The sequence below is a fragment of the Pan troglodytes genome, chromosome 15 (assembly GCF_028858775.2).
Source record: "Pan troglodytes isolate AG18354 chromosome 15, NHGRI_mPanTro3-v2.0_pri, whole genome shotgun sequence".
Lineage (NCBI taxonomy): Eukaryota > Metazoa > Chordata > Mammalia > Primates > Hominidae > Pan > Pan troglodytes.
This window is the reverse complement of record NC_072413.2, coordinates 63,208,772-63,228,700: the sequence shown is the minus strand read 5'-3', so window position 1 is coordinate 63,228,700 and position 19,929 is coordinate 63,208,772. Positions and strand designations below refer to the sequence as shown.

At 45.2% G+C, this 19,929-nt stretch overlaps 1 long non-coding RNA gene across 6 annotated transcripts in view; it reads left to right on the top strand.

Annotated features, from left to right (window-relative positions):
- Nucleotides 1-18,522, top strand: part of LOC134808365 (uncharacterized) — an 84,941-nt gene extending 66,419 nt beyond the window's left edge. For 2 of the 6 annotated variants that reach the window (XR_010151153.1, XR_010151152.1), the window contains 3 exons: nucleotides 1,646-2,934; nucleotides 4,587-4,672; nucleotides 9,128-9,794. This is a non-coding gene — a long non-coding RNA (uncharacterized LOC134808365). Of the gene's footprint in view, nucleotides 1-1,645; nucleotides 2,935-4,586; nucleotides 4,673-9,127; nucleotides 10,282-16,053 lie in introns of those variants that run through there. The other 4 variants (XR_010151155.1, XR_010151156.1, XR_010151157.1 and 1 more) reach the window with 3 other exon arrangements.
- The last annotated feature ends 1,407 nt before the right edge of the window (nucleotides 18,523-19,929 follow it).

The window sequence follows — 19,929 nt, the reverse complement described above, 5'->3', positions numbered from 1 at the left end:
AAATGCCCATAATTCCTACTTCTGCTTCACTGCCTCCTCTCTCCCAGCCTGCACCTATGACCTTGTTGAGAATACCCAATGATCAGTTCACAGAAGAAGAGATCAGGCCTGGTAATAGTTCTGCACAATGTGCAGGCACCACCCAAAAGTGGACAGCTGCATCATAACAGCCCCTTTCTGGGACATCCCTAAAGCAGTAGTCCCCAATCATTTTAGCAGCAGGGACCAGTTTTGTGAAAGACAATTTTTCCATGGAAGGACGAAGGTAGGGGTGGAGGGATGGTTTCGGGATGAAACTGTTCCACCTCACATCATCAGGCATTAGACTCTCATAAGGAGCACACAACCTAGATCCCTCGCCTACACAGTTCACAATAGGGTTCATGCTCCTATAAGAATCTAATGCCACTGCTGATTTGACAAGAGGTGGACCTCACCCGCCACTCACCTCCTGCTGTGCTGCCCGGTTCCGAACAGGCCACGGACCACAACCATTGGTTGGGTCTGCAACATGATCATCCTTCAGTTCCCACTGCTCCAGCAAAGCTCAGTGGGCACCAGGGACGCAGGAGGCTGCTGCCTCACGTGGGCCACCTCTAGCACTACAACCCAGGCAGGAGCATCCCAGAGCAAAACAGGCACCTGCAATTGGGGGTCCTCAAGACAGGGGCTCTCCAGGGTCCCAGGGGCAAAGGAGCAGGATCTGCAGCCTTCAAGGGCAATAAGAGAGATCTTAGAAGTCTCCTGTGTCTCCTCTTTGCTTCCACCTCTTGGAGTGTGCAGTTCACTTGGAGTATGCAGTCATCTCAGCCAGGGCAGCGATCTCTTCCCTCTTCCATTAGGAAGAATTCCCTTTACCACTGTCCTTAGGACAGAATTTTGGGCAGAGCACTTGGTTGCACAATTTATTTGGAAGGGGAAATGGCCAGACATGTGGTTATATACTGATTCATAGTAGCCAATGGTTTCCTGGATGGCCTCAGACTTGTAAGGAACATAATTGCAAAAGTGATGACAAATAAATTTGGGGAAGAGTATGTGGATAGACCTATCTGATTGGGCAAAAGATGTGAAGATATTTGTTTCCCATGTGAATGCTCACCAAACAGTGACCTCAGCAGAGGAGGATTTTATTTTTATTTATTTATTTATTTATTTTTGAGATGGATTTTCGCTCTTGCTGCCCATGCTGGACTGCAATGGCACAGTCTCAGCTCACTGCAACCTCCACCTCCCGGGTTCAAGCAATTCTTCTGCCTCAGCCTCTCAAATAGCTGGGACTACAGGCATGAACAACCACACCCAGCTAATTTTGTATTTTTTTTTTTAGTAGAGACAGGGTTTCTCCATGTTGGTCAGGCTGGTCTCAAACTCCCGACCTCAGGTGATCCACCCACCTCAGCCTCCCAAAGTGCTGGGATTACAGGTGTGAGCCACTGCACCTGGCCCCTTTTATTTATTTATTTTTCTGAGACAGGGTGTCACTCTGATTGCCCAGGCTGGAGTGCAGTGGCATGATTTTGGTTTAGGTTTACTGCAGCCTCGACTTCCCCAGGCTCAGGTGATTCTCCCATCTCAGCCTCCTGAGTAGCTGGGATGACAGGCACACACCACCACACCCGGCTAATTTTTTTTGTATTTTCAGTAGAGACAGGGTTTCACCATGTTGCCCAGCTGGACTCAAAACTCCTGGCCTCAAGCAATCCACCCACCTTGACCTCCCAAAATGCTGGAATTACAAGTGTGAGCTGCTGCACCCTGCCACAGAGGAGGATTTTAATAATCAAATAGATAGGATGACTAATTCTATGGACACCAGTCAGCCTCTTTCCACAATCATCCCATCATCACCCAATGGGCTCATGGATAAAATGGCCATGGTGGCAGAGATGAAGGTTATGCATAGGCTCAACAATGTGGACTGCACTTACCAAGGCTGATTTGGCTACAGCCACCACTGAGTGTTCAATTTGCCAGCATCAGAGACCGACACTGAGTCCCTGATATGCCACTGTTCCTCCAGCTAAACAAACAGCTACCCGGAGGCAGGCTGATTACATTGGATGGCTTCCATTACGGAAAGGGCAGCATTTTGTTCTTATTGGAATAGACACTTTGAATATGGATTTGCCTTCCCTGCATGCAATGCTTCTGCCAAAACTACTATCCGCAGACTTATGGAATGTCTTATCCTCCGTCATAGTATTACACACAGCATTGCTTTCAATCAGGGAGCTCACTTCACAGCAAAAGAAGTGCAGCAGTGGGCCCATGCTCATGAAATTCACTGATCTTACTGTGTTCCACACCATCCTGAAGCAGCTGGTTTGAAAGTACAATGGAATGGCCTTTTGAAGACTCAGTTACAGTGCCAGCTCAGCGGCAATACTTTGTAGGTCTGCAGCAAGGTTATCCAGAAGGCTGTATATATGCTCTGAACCAGATTCCAATGTATGGTGTTCTTCTTCCCATAGCCAAGATTCACAGCTCCAGGAATCATAGAGTAGAAACACCCACTATTATCACTAGTGCCCCACTAGCAAAATTTTTGCTTCCTATTCTCATGACCTTATGCTCTGCTGGCTTAGTGGTCTTAGTTCTGAAGGGAGGAATGTTTCCACCAGGAGACACAACAATGATTCTATTGAACTGGAAGTTGAGACTGCCACCTGGCCACTTTGGACTCCTTATGCCTCCAAATCAACAGGCAAAGAAGGGAGTTACTGTGCCGACTGGCATAATTAATCCTGACTACCTAGGGGAAATTGGACTGCTACTCCACAGTGGAGAAAAGGAAGAGTTTGTCTGGAACACAAGTGATCCCTTAAAGCATGTCCTGTGATTAAGGTCAATGGAAAACTACAACAATCCAATCTGGGCAGGACTATGACTGGCTCAGACCCTTCAGGAATGAAGGTTTGGGTCACTTCAAAGGTAAAGAACCATGCCATCTGAGGTGCTTGCTGAAGGCAAAGGGAATACCTAATGGATAGTGAAAGAAGCTACAACTATGTGACTGGTTACAGAAATGAGGACTGTAATTTTTAAAAATTTATTTATATATTTTATTTATTTATTTATTTATTTATTTGAGATGGAGTCTTGCTCTGTTGCCCAGGTTGGAGTACAGTGGCACCATTTCGGCTCACTACAACCTTCATCTCCCGGGTTCAAGTGATTCTCCTGCCTCAGCCCTCCAAATAGCTAGGACTAGAGGCGTGCACCACCACGCCCCGCTAATTTTTGTATTTTTAGTAGAGATGGGGTTTCACCATGTTGGCAAGGCTGGTTTTGAACTCCTGACGTCAGATGACCCACCCACCTCAGCCTTCCAAAGTGCTGGAATTACTGGCATGAACCACCACACCTGGTTAATTTGTGTATTTTTAGTAGACATGGGGTTTCACCATGTTGGTCAGGTTGGTCTCGAACTCCTAATCTGACCACCCGCCTCAGTGTCCCAAAGTATTGGGATTACAGGTGTGAACCACCACACCTGGGTAATTTTTGTATTTTTAGTAGAGATGGAGTTTCACCATGTTGGCCAGGCTGGTCTCAAACTCCTGACCTCAGGTGATCCGCCTGCCTCGGCCTCCCAAAGTGCTGGGATTACAGGTGTGAGCCACTGTGCCTGGCCAGAGGGCTGTAATTGTCATGAGCATTTCCTCTTTATTTTGTTATTAATATGTTTGTGAGTGTATATTTGTGTGTATAAATCTATCCACATATACGCTAAGCAAATATCTTTGTTTTCTTCTCTACTCTTTGTAGAGAAATATCTTTGTTTTCTTCTCTTTGAAACCTGTCTCTACTAAAATACAAAAAAATTAGCTGGGTGTGGGTGGTGTGCACCTGTAATCCCAACTACTCAGGAGGCTGAGGTAGGAGAATCACTTGAACCCAGGAGGCAGAGGTTGCAGTGAGCTGAGATCACGCCACTGCACTCCAGCCTGGGCAACAGAGCGAGACTCCATCTAAAAAAAAAAAAAAAAAAAAAAAAAAACCAAGTATTGACTTTACGTCATAGTATTTACATATAGTTAATTTTATACCATAGTATTTAAGTTACAGGATTTCATAGAGAAAGTATACATCACTGAAGGACTTTAGCTCCTCTTCTGGGGAGGAGGTTAGTGTGTTTTGGTTATACACAGAATAGCTGTATCAGGTTAGGTGGAATTACGGCCTTGTTAGTGTCTTTATTTGGAGATTAAGTATGGCTTAAGGAGATACATATAGGTGCCAAGTTGATGAGATTAGTTGATGGACTTGTGATGGCTAGTATTTTATGTCAACTTCACTGGGCTACAAGGTGCCCAGATATTTGGTTAAACATTATTGTGTGTGTGTGTGTGTGTGTGTGTGCGTGTGCATGTGTGTGTGTGTGCAAGGGAGAGATTTGGGATGAAATTAACATGAGAATTGATAGATAAGCAAAGCAGATTGCCCTCCCCAATATGGGTGGGCCTCATTCCATCTATTAAAGGCCGGAAGAGAACAGAAGGCTGAGTAAGAGAGAATTTTCTCTCTTAAGCTGACTATCTTCAAGTGAGGAAATCACATCAGTCTTCTGTTTTTGAACTCAGGCTCAGATTGGAAATATACCATTAGCTGTCCTGGGCCTCAAGTTTGCCAACCTCAGATCTTGGGACTTCTCTACCTCCATAATCATGTAAGTCAATTCCTTATAATAAACTTCATATCTATCTATCTACCTATCTACACATATAGAAAGGTGGGAAGATGATAGATAAGTGATAGATAGATAGATAGATAGATAGATAGATAGATAGATAGATAGATAGATAGATGACAGATAGATAGATAGGCTATATATCTTATTGGTACTGTTTCTCTGCAGAGCCCTGACTAATACGACACTTAGCTAGTTAAGTGGCATAGCTAGGAACATTCTTGTAAAAGTCTTTTTGTGGACACGTTTTTCCTTTTTCATTATTATTTTTTGAGACAGGGTCTCGCTTTGTCACCCAGGCTGGAGCTCAGTGGCATGATCACGGCTTACTGCAGCCTCGACTTCCTGGGCTCTGGCAATCCTCCTACCTCAGCCTCCTGAGTAGCTGGGACTACAGGTACATGCCACCACACCCAGCTACTTTTTGCTGTTTTTTTTTTTTTTTTTTTTTTTGGTAGAAACAGGATTTCACCATATTGCCCAGGCTGGTCTCAAACTCCTGAGATCAAGCGATCCATCTGCCTTGGCCTCCCAAAGTGCTGGGATTGCAAGCAAGAGCCACCACACCTGGCCTGTTTTTCTTTATCTGGGTTAATATCTAGACATTTAATTGCTGGGTTGCAGAGTATGTGTTTGTCTAACTGTAAGAAATTACTAAACTGCTTTTTTTTTTTTTTAAATGAAGTCTCGCTCTATTGCCAGGCTGGAGTGCAGTGGCACAATCTTGGCTCACTGCAACCTCTGCCTGCCAGGTTCAAGCAATTCTCCTGCCTCAGCCTCCCAAGTAGCTGGGACCACAGGTGCGCGCCACCATGCCCGGCTACTTTTTTTGTATTTTTAGTAGAGATGGGTTTTCACCATGTTGGCCAGGATGGTCTCAATCTCTTGACCTCGTGATCCGCCCCACTCAGCCTCCCAAAGTGCTGGGATTACAGGTGTGAGCCACCGTGCCCGGCCCCAAACTGCTTTTCAAAGTGGTCTATGACCATTCCAGTTGCTCTACATCCTCATCAACATTTGGTGTCACAGGTAGTTTAATTTTAGCTGTTCTATGGATGTGTATTTTCCTGCTAGCTAGTGATGTTGAGCATTTGTTCAATTTGTATTTTCCTGCTAGCTAGTGATGTTGAGCATTTGTTCATGTGCTTATCAGTTATTGTTATATCTTCCTTTGTAAAGTGTCTGCCCACTTTTTAAAAATGGGTTGCTTTTCTTATTATTAAGTTGTAGGAATGCTTTCTATTTTATTAATAACATTATTTGTCTTGTAGATACTCCCTCCCAGTCTGAGAATTGCCTATTATTCATTTTCTTAAGGGTACAGACATTTCTAATTTTGAAAAAGTCTGATTTTTTTGTCTTTTGTAGTTATTGTTGTCTGTAACCTAAGAAAAAATTTGCCTACTCCAAGGTTGTGAAGATATTCTCCTGTTTTCTTCTAGAAGCTTTATCACTTAATAACTAACTTTGTCATTTCACACTATACACAAACATTAATTTGAGATGAAGGTAAGGTGCTCCAATTTGAAAGAACATTAGCCCAGATGAAAAGGTTTTATATGTGTAAGAGGGAAGTAGAACCTGAGGCTTGCAGTCAAGTGAGGCCAAATGGTGGAGGGCCTTGAATCCCACGCTAAAGACTGAGGATTTCTTTCCATGCACAATGGAGAGATGATGAAGAATTTCACAAGAGAGTCATAAATTAACAGCTGGGGAGAAAAGGTGAATGCTTGGGAGACTCGGTGATGGTGACTTAACTTCTCCCATCTGTGTACTTTGAGATGTGAACCGCATGTTTTTGAGCTCACTTCCTGCCCTGATTTTCTGTGATTCTTCCTTCCCAAAAGGGGGCACTGAGGCAGGAGCTACAATAGTCTTTCAAACTGTTAGGGCCAGGGCAGAGACTGCCAAATGCTTAGTCCTCGGTTTTGACCTAACCAATGGGTCAGATTGCTAGGGATGGGGTGGGCATCAAATGTCTTATTGCCTGTGAAGTAGAGGTTTGGGGAAAGTAGAGAACAAGTACCTCCTGCTCTCCCATGCATAACCCATAGAGAAATAACAATTTCCCCGGAATTTCGAGTCCATACCTCCACCTCTCTGCTGGTGTGCCAAGCCTGTCCAGCTTCTTTCCTGTCACAAAAGAGAAGGGTCCCTCCACATTTTAGGGCTAACTCATTCACCACACATTTGATCTCATCTCCCTCTGGCTTCTCTGTTTCTTCTTCCTCCAACCATTTTTTTTTTTTTTTTTCGAGATGGAGTTTCACTCTTGTTGCCCAGGCTGGAGTGCAATGATGTGATCTCGGCTCATTGAAACCTCCACCTCCCGAATTCAAGTGATTCTCCTGCTTCAGCCTCCCAAGTAGCAGGGATTAGAGGCACCCGCCACCACGCCCAGCTAATTTTTGTATTTTTAGTAGAGATAGGGCTTCACCATGTTGGCCAGGCTGGTCTTGAACTCCTGACCTCGGGTGATCCACCCGCCTCAGCCTCCCAAAGTGGTGGGATTACAGGCGTGAGCCACTGTGCCCGGCCTCTTCCTCCAACATTTCAAACCCTCCCTCTCCTGCCCCATGTCCAAGCCTAGCTGCACTTCTTTTAAAAATCCTGAATTAAGCTCAGATGACCCTTAGCACTCCCTCTACTCCTGCTTTCCCCTTCCAGAATTCTCTCCAGTTATATATAACTGCTGACTTCACTCCTCACATATCTGCTCATTTCTCAGATCCTGACAGTAGAGGGTCCAACCTCTATCACTTTCCAGAAACTTCAGATATTATGAATAATCTCCAACTGACCAGCCCTATGCCTCATCAGTCCTCATGTTCTTCTCTCCATGATACTGGGCCTGTGTTGCCTTCCCTGTCTCTGGATGGACCCCTCTTTCCCATCGACTCCCGTTTCACTGCTCTGCTACTGCTTTTCCTTCCTCCATAGCCATTCCCCATCATTGCTTGGTGGCCTCAAGGAAAGTCTGGAGGACACCAGATAGAAACACCCCAACTTCTCACCTGCAAACCTGAAAATTCATCATAACCTGCATTTCATTTTTCTGGTTAAAATGGAACTTGTTTCTTTACTGACTTGAGCCCATTCCTCCATCTGGAAGGAAATCTCATCTCCTCCCATCTCCTCACCTCTCTCTAACAATTATCCTGTCATCTTGTTGAGTCTTTAATCTCCTCTCTGCTGTTCTTTCTCAAAATCATGAAAAAATCCGTAAGTCTCCATCTCTTAAAAAAAATACTCGTTTTCACTGCCTTTTATACCTGATTCACAGTCAAACTTCCTGAAAGGGTCATGTATACTTCTTATCTCCCCTTACACCCTTCCTTGTCACTCTTCTGTCCTCTGAAAACAGTCTCCTCAAGATTACTAATGACCTCCGTGTTGCCCAAATCTCTTGGACTTTTGTTGCCCCTTTGAGTTACTCTCAACAGCTTTGACATTATTCACCACTTCCTGCCTCTCCTCGCCCAGCTCCTCCTCCTGCCCTGACTGCTTCCTCTCTGTGTCCCTGACATGCCCCTCTCTCTCCCTCTCTCTTTTCTCTCCCTCTCTCTCCTCCCTGTCTCTCTCTCTCCCTCCTTCTGTCTCTCTTTCTCCTGTGCAGCAGTGACACTCCCTGTGCTCCTTGGCTTTCTGGCTTGGGCCTTCTTCTTCCCTCACTTTCCCTGAGTGATCTCATCCACTCCTTCACTCCACAAATATTTACTGAGCACCCACCACGAATCAGGCAAGGTTCTAAGCCCTGAGGTATCACAATGAGGAAGACAAAGTCCCGGCTGTTATAGAGTTCACATTTACCAAAGTGTCAATTCTGTCTGGATGCCCGTGACACCAAGCTGTCTCCAGCCCAGATCTTTCTCTCCTGTCTGCTTAACACCTCTACTTGGACATCCCACAAAAAACGGGACTTGTCCAGAGGTAAAGTTTTCATCCTTACTGCCTTCCGGACCAGCTTATCTTCCTATCTCAATTACCCAAACCAGGAGCTGCTCTTTGCATTCATTCGTCATCTTTGATTCTTCACTTTCATTCTCCCCTTCAATCCAGCCTGTAACCAAGTCCTATCAATTCTACCTCCCAATCCTCCTAAATGCCTCTAGAATCCATCCACTGCTCTTTACGCCCAACACTATTACTCTGACTTTGAGCCATATCCCCTCTTCCCTGGTTCCCACCAGGTGACCCTCTGGTCTTATTCTCTCCCATGCCACACCCTTCAATACATTGTCCGCACTGCAGTCGGAGTCATTGTCTAATGTACCTACAGAACTGATCTCACGACCTCCCCGCTTAAAATTCTTCATTGCCTTTAAAATTAAAGCCAAACCTCTTATCATGGCCCCTGCCTACTTCTCAGTCCTCTCCCCCACCACCCACCTCACTCTCACACACTTTACTGTGTGTGTCTCCTGACACACACAGTAAACTTTTTTTTTCAGTGCCCTGGATGTGCCACATTCCCTCACAACTCCGAACCTTGAAAGTGCTGTTCCTTCAGCTTGGAAGTCTTCCTCACTCCTGACCCGCACCCCATCACCTGGCTAACTCCTATTTACATCAGGCTCAGCTCAGAGGTAACTTCTAGAGCACTTTCCGTTAAGGCTGTCGTCTGTGGCAATTGCCCTCCTATATACTTCCATGTCATCTTGTATTATCCACTCTATTATGATCATCTGATTTCACTGTTTATTTTCTGCGTTCCTCTTCCATGAGACTGTATGCCACAGGAAGGCAGGAACAAAGTCCACATCACTCATACTGTGTCATTGTGTTTCCAGTCTTCAGAAAATACCAATCAAGAAATAACTGTCGAAAATGAATAGTTTCTTGCCTCCCTCCTCCTGCCCTCTAAGTGCAGACATTGCTTAAGATTCATGTTTTCCAGCTTTGCTCGATTTCCTTCTTTATATTTCATGGATTCCTATTACTTCAATGATTGGATATGTGTGAAGAAATCTCCAATCTACCCCCAAGCTAGATAGCTCTCAGCTCCCAGACTGCATTTCCAATCTCATGCTAGACATTCATGCTTGTAGGTTTTTCCATCATCTCAGATAAAAGATATAAAACATTAAAAGCATGCAAAGGATATATGTGTAAGGATGTGCAATGCAACATTGTCTATAATATAGAAAAATTGGAAACAATCCAAATGCCCATCAAAAGAGAATTGGGTAAATAAACTGTGTACCACTGTGCAGACTAGAAAGATTTATATACTGATGTGAAAAGATGTCCATGATATACCGTTCAGTAAAAAAGCAGCTTCATCTGTGTAAATACATACAGTGCTCTTTTGAAAAATTTTCCCTTCCTTTGATCCCAAAGTCAATGATACTCATTTGTATGTTGAACAATGGATTTTATAATGTACACTTCAAATGAATGTATAAGGGAATTGAAAAAAGTACTAGGTATTATCTATTAAGAGACTCCTGTTAACCACACACACAAAAACAGGTTTCAGAACTATAGAGTTTAATTTTATTCAATCATTCAACATGCATTTATTAAGCACCTATTATGTGCCAGTTTCTGTTCCAGGTACTGGGGATATGCAGAGAGCAAGGCAAAGTCCTTGCTCTCACAGTTTTCTTTTTTTTTTTTTTTTTTGAGACAGAGTTTCGCTCTTGTCACCCAGGCTGGAGTGCAGTGACGCGATCTCAGCTCGCTGCAACTTCTGCCTCCCGGTTTTAAGCGATTCTCCTGCCTCAGCCTCCTGAGTAGCTGGGACTACAGGCGTGCACCACCATGCCCGGCTAATTTTTTGTATTTTTAGTAGAGATGGGGTTTCACCATGTTGGCCAAGCTGGTCACGAACTCCTGACCCCAAGTGGTCCACCCGCCTCAGGCTCCCAAAGTGCTGGGATTACAGGCGTGAACCACTGCACCCGGCTGCTCTCACAGTTTTCTAAATAGACAGTAAGCAAATAAATAGACAGAATTAAACGTCACGTAATGATACGTGGTATGAAGAAACTGAATTATGAGATGTGCTATTCTGCTTAGGATGCTTAGAGAGGGGCTTTCCGAAATAGTGACAGTTGAGCAGAGACCTGAATAAAAGTGAGGGCGGGAATTACGTGAATATTTGGGGCAAGGATATTCTGACCGGAAGAACCAGCCATCACAGAGGCCTACAGTATTGCCGTGTTTAACTGGTTCTAAAACTGCAAGGCAGCCACAGCAGCTGGAGCAAAGTAGGGGGAGGAAAGAGTGGAGGGAGATGTGGCCGTGGTGTGGGCTCTGGGCTCTGGTGTCCATTCTAAGTGTGATGAAAAGTAAGTCTTCAGAGGTGTTTCTGTTACATGTTAGTGTCTCATTTTTAAAAGTCAGCATAAAATATTTCTGAGATGTGAAACTATAGGAGACTTTCATTTTCAAAACCAATGATGCTCTGATTTTTTTTTTTTTTGGCCAAAGTAATACTCACCGTAAAACATTCAAACACATTCAAGCACAATCTTGTGTTTGAATGTTTTATGGTGAGTATTACTTTGGCAATCAGAAAAAAAAAATGATTTTTTAAATGTGTGGGCTGGACACAGTGGCTCATGCTTGTAATCCCAGCACTTTGGGAGGCTGAGGCGGGCAGATCACTTGAGCCCAGGAGTTCGAGACCAGTCTGGGCAACATGGCAAAACCCTGTCTCTACTAAAAATACAAAAATTAGCTGGGTGTGGTGGCGCACACCTGTAGTCCTAGCTACTCAGGAAGCTAAGGGAGGAGGATCGCTTGAGCCCAGGATAGTTGAGGCTGCAGTGAGCCATGATCACACCACTGCACCCCAGCCTGGGCAACAGAGCAAGACCCTGCCTCAAAAACAATAATAAAAATAATGGCCAGGCGCGGTGGCTCACGCCTGTAATCCCAGCACTTTGGGAGGCCAAGGCAGGCCGATCATGAGGTCAGGAGATCGAGACCATTCTGGCTAACACGGTGAAACCCCGTCTCTACTAAAAATACAAAAAATTAGCTGGGCGTGGTGGCGGGCGCCTGTAGTCCCAGCTACTTGGGAGGCTGAGGCAGGAGAATGGCGTGAACCTGGGAGGCGGAGCTTGCAGTGAGCCGAGATCGCACCACTGCACTCCAGCCTGGGCAACACAGTGAGACTCCATCTCAAAAAAAATAAAAATAAAAATAAAATAAAATAAAATATGTGCCTACCCTTTGATTCATCAACTCCCTTTCAAGAAAAATATCCTTTAAATATTGGATAAATATGTAAAAATATGTATATAAGGATGTTTATTACAGTATTATTTATAGCAACAAAAAATAGAAATAACTTCGATGTTCAACAATAGGGGATTGACTCAACAATAGGTGATTGACCAAATTGTAAAAACTATACAATGGAATCATGAATAGTCATGACAAATTATGTTGTAGAATATCTCCCCCAGCTAAAAATTAGTTCAATTCCCAGCTCTATGAAGGCTTTCTGTCTGCCCTGGCCTAACAGGACCTCTTCCTCCTTGAAGCTTATTCGTGCTTATTGTCTACAGCATCCTCTGGCCCCCACAGTGGAAGAACAATTGCAGCTCACACCCGGCTGGCTCTGAGCTGTGCTAATGGAAGGGGAGCGGAGCAGAGCAATCCTGAACAATAGATAATTCATTCCTTTGTAAATGCATCAGATAATTTATTTTGCAGTGGATTCACCTTCCTAATTAGCTTTCCCCATGTTAGTATTAAAATTAATGAGCATTTCCAAACACACTAGTAGCAGAGGCAGGACCTAGAAGAAGGCAAAAGAGCAAAGAGTTCCCCTGGGTAACCCACTAGCTGGACAACAGGAGCTGGAAGCTCAGAGGGTTGTCGGGGCTCTTCCCCTGTACAACTGCCCACTCCTCTTCACTGAGAGACTAGAATACGGCCCCTCCTTAGTAATCCCTGGGCAGGGCACTCTCCTAAGGGAGCCCTCCTGGCCTCTGTCTGCCCTGTAGTCATGCCTTCCCAGGTAGGAGGACGCAGCAGCTATCTCCCCTTTGCCCTTGTTCAGCCAGCTCTATACCCACAGGGTGACCTGTGTGGATTACATGAGCATGATCTCTTATCTTCTGGCCTCCCTCCTGAGGAGGAGGATATGAACCCGCACTCCCTTCCTGCAGGTGACAGCAGGCTGGCCTTTGCCCTTGGCTTGCAGGGCTGGGCTTCCTAAGCCTGGTTCTGAACCCCTTTGTGCATGAGCGTCTCCTCTCGGCACTGCCATGGGACAGTAACATAGCCACTCATGAACTATCCTGGGGTCTCCTTCCCAGTCTACTTGAGCAATTCTGCTGAGCGGCCAAGTGACTGACTCAACAGCTCTGATGGAGACCAGGACACATTCCTTCCAATCACCTCACAGCAGCCTCCTCTGGAAAGGGCAGGACACCACTGGGAAAAGAGAAGCCATAGCTATCTTAAAGAGAGTTTCCTAATAGCCATTACATAAGGGCTCATGTGACAGCCTCTTCCACCCAGTGGCCCTGAGCGGCCAGGGAGGCTATCTACCCATGTGAGGTATTTGAGGGGGCCCAGTAACACCCCCTACCAACCCAAGTCCTCCACCAGCCGAGAAATAGGACAAATTAGTTAACAAATGGAGACCCTATTTATTACTGATATAAATGCTGATATTGAGTAATAATATATTTCTGTCTTAGGGCTGCCTAATACCAAAGCCCAGAATGAGTTAGAACTGGCACCCAGGCTGGGCACAGTGGCTCACTCCTGTAATCCCAGCACTTTGGGAGGCCTAGGTGGGTGGATCACTTCAGCTCAGGAGTTAGAGATCAGCCTGGGCAACATGGTGAGACCACATCTCTACAAAAAATAAATTAGCCGGGTGTGATGGTGCATGCCCGTAGTCCCAGCTACTAAGGAGGCTGAAGTGGGAAGATCACCTCAGCCTGGGAGGTCAAGGCTGCAGTGAGTCATGTTTACCACTGCATTCCAGTCTGGGTGATGGAGCAAGACCCTGTGTCAAAAAAAAAAAAAAAAAAAAAAAAAGAAAAGAAAAGAAAATAAAAGAAAGAAAAAGAAAAAGAAAGAATAGGCGCTCAGGTAGTGCTGGGGAGGGCAGGCCTCTCTACAGGGGGAGATAGCGCCACTTCATCGCACAACAATGTAGAAAGACCGGCCCCTAAGAAGAAAGAAAGAGGAAGGCATTGAAATAGGCCAAATTTCTCCTAAACTCACCAGTGGAATTCAGTCACCCCTCCTGTCATTCAGGGATAGCTGACATATTCTAACTGTGTAATTTGAATAAAAATCTAATAAGAGGATTCTTCACAAAAGTGTGGGCAGAGCATGGAGAATCCACAAAGGACAGTGCAATATCCCAGAGCTGAAATGGAGGCAGAGGGAGCAGTTACCAGAATCCGAAGAAAGAGAAGCATCTGATAGGAGGGACCGCCTTCAGTCAAGGGGTGTTCTGTGGCCAGCCTGCTGCCACCTGTGGGAAGGGAGTGTGGGGTTCATATCCTCCTCCCTACGAGGGAGGCCAGAAGATAAGAGATCCCGCTCATGTAATCCATATAGGTCACCGTGTGGGCATAGAGCTGGCTGAACAAAGGCAAAGGGAAGTTAACTGTTGTGTCCTCCTCCCTGGGAAGGCGTGACTATAGGGCAGACAGAGGCCAGGAGGGCTCCCTTAGGAGAGTTCCCTGCCCAGGGAAGGACATATCAGGAAGGGGAAAGAAGCAGTCCTTCCCAATGATCCACACTTGCAAAAGCACCTTGTTTAGGCTCACACAGCTAGGGAGTGATGGGGCTGAGAGTGCCTCCTGTCTCCTAGCTGGGGGCCCTCTGCATGGATGGTTTATCTCTTAAACTTCTTATTGATCCAAGAGTGGATTGTTGGGAGCCCCTGTTCAGCAATCTCTGCACTAGTTCAAAAATTTCTGTTCGTGGGCGGGAGGGGGACAGTGGAGTTGGGAGAGGTGGGCAGGAAGGAAAGAGATTGTCTTAGTCAGTTTGGGATGCTATAACGAAATACCTTAGACTGGGTAATGTATAAACACTAGAAATGTATTGCTCACACTTCTGGAGGCTGAGAAGTCCACGTTCAAAGCATCAGCAGATTAAATGTCTGGTGAGAGCCTGCTGTTCAAGATGAACATAGATGGTTCCTTTTATGTGTCCCCATATGGCTGAAGGGGAGAACAAGCTCCCTCAGGCCTCTTAAGGACACTCATCCCATTTGTGAGGATGAAGCCGTCCTTCCCTATATGCTTCCAAACACCACACCTCTCAATAGGATCCCACTGGGGATTAAGTTTCAACACAAGAATGTTGGGGAGACACAAACGTTCAGACCATAGCAGAGATAAAGAGGGAAAAAAATGGTATTTGTGGGTTTTGTTTTTGTTTTGCCTTTGAAAATTCCCTGGAGGGAAATAATCTACTGTTAAAATCAATCTTTCTCCTTTGCTCCTGTCTCTCTCTGTCTCTCCCCACTTCTTTCTCTCCTATCTCTCTCTCTCCCCTCCCACTTCTTTCTCTCTTCCAATTCCTGCATCTCTTTCACAATCACCCCAGAAGTTCCCTCCCTCCCCTCCTGTGTTCCTATGTGACCTCCCAACCCCAGGCAGGAGATGGCAGTGATTCTAAAAGAAGATGAGGGGCTATGACACCCTGCAGAGGCCTGAGGTCTCAGACAGACCCAAGGAACTTGCATCAAAGTTTCCTGTCACCCAGTTTCAGCACTATTCTATGGCCCAGCTATCTCTGATGAGAAATAATTCAAATTCTTTTTCAGCTTCTCGGAAGGTAGCATTTATAGGCCTGCTGGCTAAAATATTCACAATCAGTTCCTTTCCATGAGCAAAGGTGGTGGAATCTGGGAGATCAAAGCAAAAAAAAAAAAAAAGTCATTCCCAGAATCCCTTTGTTCAGCTAAACAAAGTTTTAGGTGCCAGGTTTTATGCCTGAGGCAAGAACTGAAAGCTAGAGAAGTCCTCATCCCTGCTCTTGGGTCATTCACAGTCTGGCTTCTCACTGCTGAACTTTTCTGGAACACACCTGGTCATTGCATTGGCTAGCCAAATAAGGCCACCTCTGGAGATGGACCTTCCCACGTCACTCTCCAAGAGAAGTAGTACATCGGCTTCCTCTCGGAGTCATAAATGTTCTGAATGGAGTAAGTCCACAGAGATTCCTCGACTGGAGATGGAAACAGGCCTAGAAAGGAGAAGGGTTTGAGCACAGGTCACATGCCCACAGCTGGTGGCTGTGCTGGGCCTGGGCGTGTTTTCCATTCCCCCACATCACCCTGCTTCCTTAGCATTCCTGGGAGCTGATGTAGCTGGGACTACAGGCGCCCGCCACCATGCCCGGCTAATTTTTTGTATTTTTAGTAGAGACGGGGTTTCACCGTGTTAGCCAGGATGGTCTCGACCTCCAGACCTCGTGATCCGCCTGCCTCAGCCTCCCAAAGTGCTGGAATTACAGGCGTGAGCCACCACGCCCGGCCGGAGCCAGAGTTCTTAACTATGGAAGAGGGAAGATATAATTATGGGTGGGTTAGATTGGAACTGGATGTGTTAGTATGAACTAATGATTTCTAAAATCCAAACACACATACACCACAACCACCACCATTACCACTGCTGTGAAGACATGGAACACCTGCGTCATAATCTCTCCACCCCGGGCAACCTCTGATTTGCTTTCTGTATCTTTTTTCTCTGGTTGTTGTTTTGTTTTGTTTTTGGTTTTTTTTTGAAGACGGAGTCTTGCACTGTTGCCTGGGCTGGAGTGCAGTGGCACCATATTGGCTCACTGCAAGCTCTGCCTCCCAGGTTCACGCCATTCTCCTGCCTCAGCCTCCCGAGTAGCTGGGATTACAGTTACCCGCCACCACACCCAGCTAATTTTTTGTATTTTTAGTACAGATGGGGTTTCACTGTGTTGGCCAAGCTGGTCTCAAACTCCTGACCTCATGATCCACCCACTTTGGCCTCCCATAGTGCTGGGATGACAGGCATAAGCCACTGTGCCCGGCCTCTCTGGTTGTTTTAAAGACTTTGTTTGTATCATTGGTTTTCAGCAATTTGACTGCCTTCGTGTAGTTTTCTTTGTATTTATTCTGTTACGGGAATGGTTAAATTTCTTGACTCTACGGGTTGAAATTGGAAGGTTTTTCAACTATTACTTCATCAAATATTTTTTTCTGCCTCTTGCCTCTTGCCATATACATGTACTCCCATTACATGTATATCAGACCTTGAGATGTCCCACAGATCACTGAGACTTTGCTCCTTCTTTTTCTTTGTGTGCTGCCTTTTGGATAGTTTCTATGGCTATGTCTTCAAGTTCCTTTGCAGTACCTAATTTTTCATCTCAGATGTATTTTTTCAGTTCTAAAAGTTCCATTTGTTTCCTTTTTATAGTTTCTATTTCTCTCTTCATTATATTTATGTTTTCCTTTAAATCTTTGAGCATACTTACAATAGCTGCTTTAAGTTTCTTGCCTACTAATTGCATCATCTCTCTCAGTACATTTTTCCTGCTTTTTCGGATGTCAGGAAACTTTTTAGACACTGGAGCCCAGCTCTCCCACTATACTATGAGGTTGTGGAAAACTGCAGTTTCAATGACCACTGCAATCTCTTAATACACTCATTCCAAGAGTGTTCTCCTGGGCAGTGCAACCCCAACAGCAGAGAGCTATGTAGCCCCTGCTGCAGCAGAGCCAGGGCCCCAATGCCTGCTGAGAGCTGGGACAGGACCCCGTGGTGCTGCAGAGAGGTCGGGCCGAACCCAAGGGGTACTGCCCTCTAACACTTGGAAAGCTGAGCACCCCTTGCTCCTAGGAGTCCAACTCACCAGTGAGTTCTAATGTCTCATTGACCTCAGTGTGCATCTCTCAGTATGCCTTGCTAAGTTTAGTCTTACCCTTGGTGCTGATACTGCTCCTGACCTTGCCAGTGAAGTGGTCCTCCTTCTCTCTCTGCTGAGGGACCTCTGCTGGCCCAAGGGAAAAGCCAGCCCCCTTCCCTGTCCTGGCTTGGTTGGCAGAGGACCCGACATCCACTCCCTCTCCTCCTCACGCTTGTCCTCCCCAGGCGCCTTGGAGGCATTGGAGACAGGATGCAGGGAAGGAGCCCCCTCTGCTTCCACTACTGAGCAGGGATTAGTCCAGAAGGTACCCAGGAGGGGAAAGGTGGACTGAAAGACTGCTTTTCCTCCCCTTTAACCCTCCCTTCTGTCTCTACAAAAATCAAATCAAAATGGATTAATGACTTAAATCTAAGACCTCAAACTATAAAACTACTAAAAGAAAACATTGGGGAAACTCTCCAGGACATTGGTTGGGGAAGATATTTCTTGAGTAATACCCCGCAAGCACAGACAACCAAAGCAAAAATGGACAAATGGGATCACGTCAAGTTAACAAGCTTCTGCACAGCAAAGGAAACAACCAACAAAGTGAAGAGACAACCTACAGAACGGGAGAAAATATTTGCAAATTACCCATCTGACAAAGGATTAACAATCAGAATATAGAAGGAGCTCAAACAACTCTACAGGAAAATAAATCTAATACTCCAATAAAAAATGCCCAAAAGACTTGAATGGACATTTCTCAAAAGAAGTCATAAATGGCAAACAGGTATATGAAAAGGTGCTCAACATCACAGATAATCAAAGAAATGCAGATCAAAACCACAGTGAGATATCATCTCACCCCAGTCAAAATGGGTTATATACAAAAGACAGGCAATAATAAATGCTGGTGAGGATGTGGAGAAAAGAGAATCCATGTACAGTGTTGGTGGGAATGTAAATTAGTACAAGCACTCTGAAGGACAGTTTGGAGGTTCTCCAAAAAACTAAAAATATAGCTACCATATGGTCCAGCAATCCCACTGCTGGGTATGTACCTAAAAGAAAGGAAATCAGTGTACTGAAGAGATGTCTGCACTCCCATGTTTGTTGCAGCACTGTCACAATAGCCAAGATTTGAAACCAACCTAAATATCCATCAACAGATGAATGCATAAGGAAAATGTGGTAGATATACACAATGGAGTACTATTCAGCTTTGAGAAAGAATGAGATCCTATCATTTGCAACATGGCTGGAACTGGAGGTCATTATGTTAAATGAAATAAGCCAGGCACAGAAAGACAAACATTACATGTTCTGACTTATTTGTGGGATGTAAAAATCAAAACAATTGAACTCATGGAGATAAGTCAGTTAGAAGGACGGTTACCAGAGGCTGGGAAGGCTTGTGGCGGGGGGCAGGGAGGAGATGGGGGAGAGGTAGAGTAGGGTAATGGGTACCAAAAAAAAGTTGGAAAGAATGAATAAGACCTAGTATTTGATAGAATAGGGAGACTATAATAAAAAATAATTTCATTATACATTCTAAAATAACTAAAAGAATGTAATTAGATTGCTTGTAACACAAAAGATAAATGCTTGAGGAGAAGGATATGCCATTTTCCATGATGGGATTATTATGCATTGCATGCTTGTATCAAAGTATCTCATGTACCGCATAAATATATACACAACTATGTAACCCCAAAAATTAAAAATTAAAAAATTTTTTTAAAATGAAGTTTCACTCTTGTCACCCAGGCTGGAGTGCAATGGCACCATCTTGGCTCACGGCAACCTCCACCTCCTAGGTTCAAGCGATTCTCCTGCCTCAGCCTCCTGAGTAGCTGAGATTACAGGCATGTGCCACCATGCCGGACTAATTTTTGTATTTTTAGTAGAGATGGGGTTTCACCATGTTGGCCAAGGCTAGTCTCGAACTCCTGACCTCAGGTGACCCACCCGCCTTGGCCTCCCAAAGTGCTGGGATTACAGGCATGAGCCACCATGCCCGGCCCCAAAACAAATTTTAAAGAAACTTTTTAGGCCCGGTGTGGTGGCTCATGCCTGTAATTCCAGCACTTTAGGAGGCTGAGGCAGGAGGATCACGAGGTCAGGAGATTGAGACTATCCTGGCTAACACGGTGAAACCCCATCTCCACTAAAAATACAAAAAATTAGCCGGGCGTGGTGGTGGGCGCCCGTAGTCCCAGCTGCTAGGGAGGCTGAGACAGGAGAATGGCATGAACCCGGGAGGCGGAGCTTGCAGTGAGCAGAGATCACGCCACTGCACTCCAGCCTGGGTGACAGAGCAAGACTCCGCCTAAAAAAAAAAAAACTTTTTAGTGGATGCTGAACATTATAAGGGTTATGGTGTTGAGAGACTGTCCGTTTTATTTTAGTGA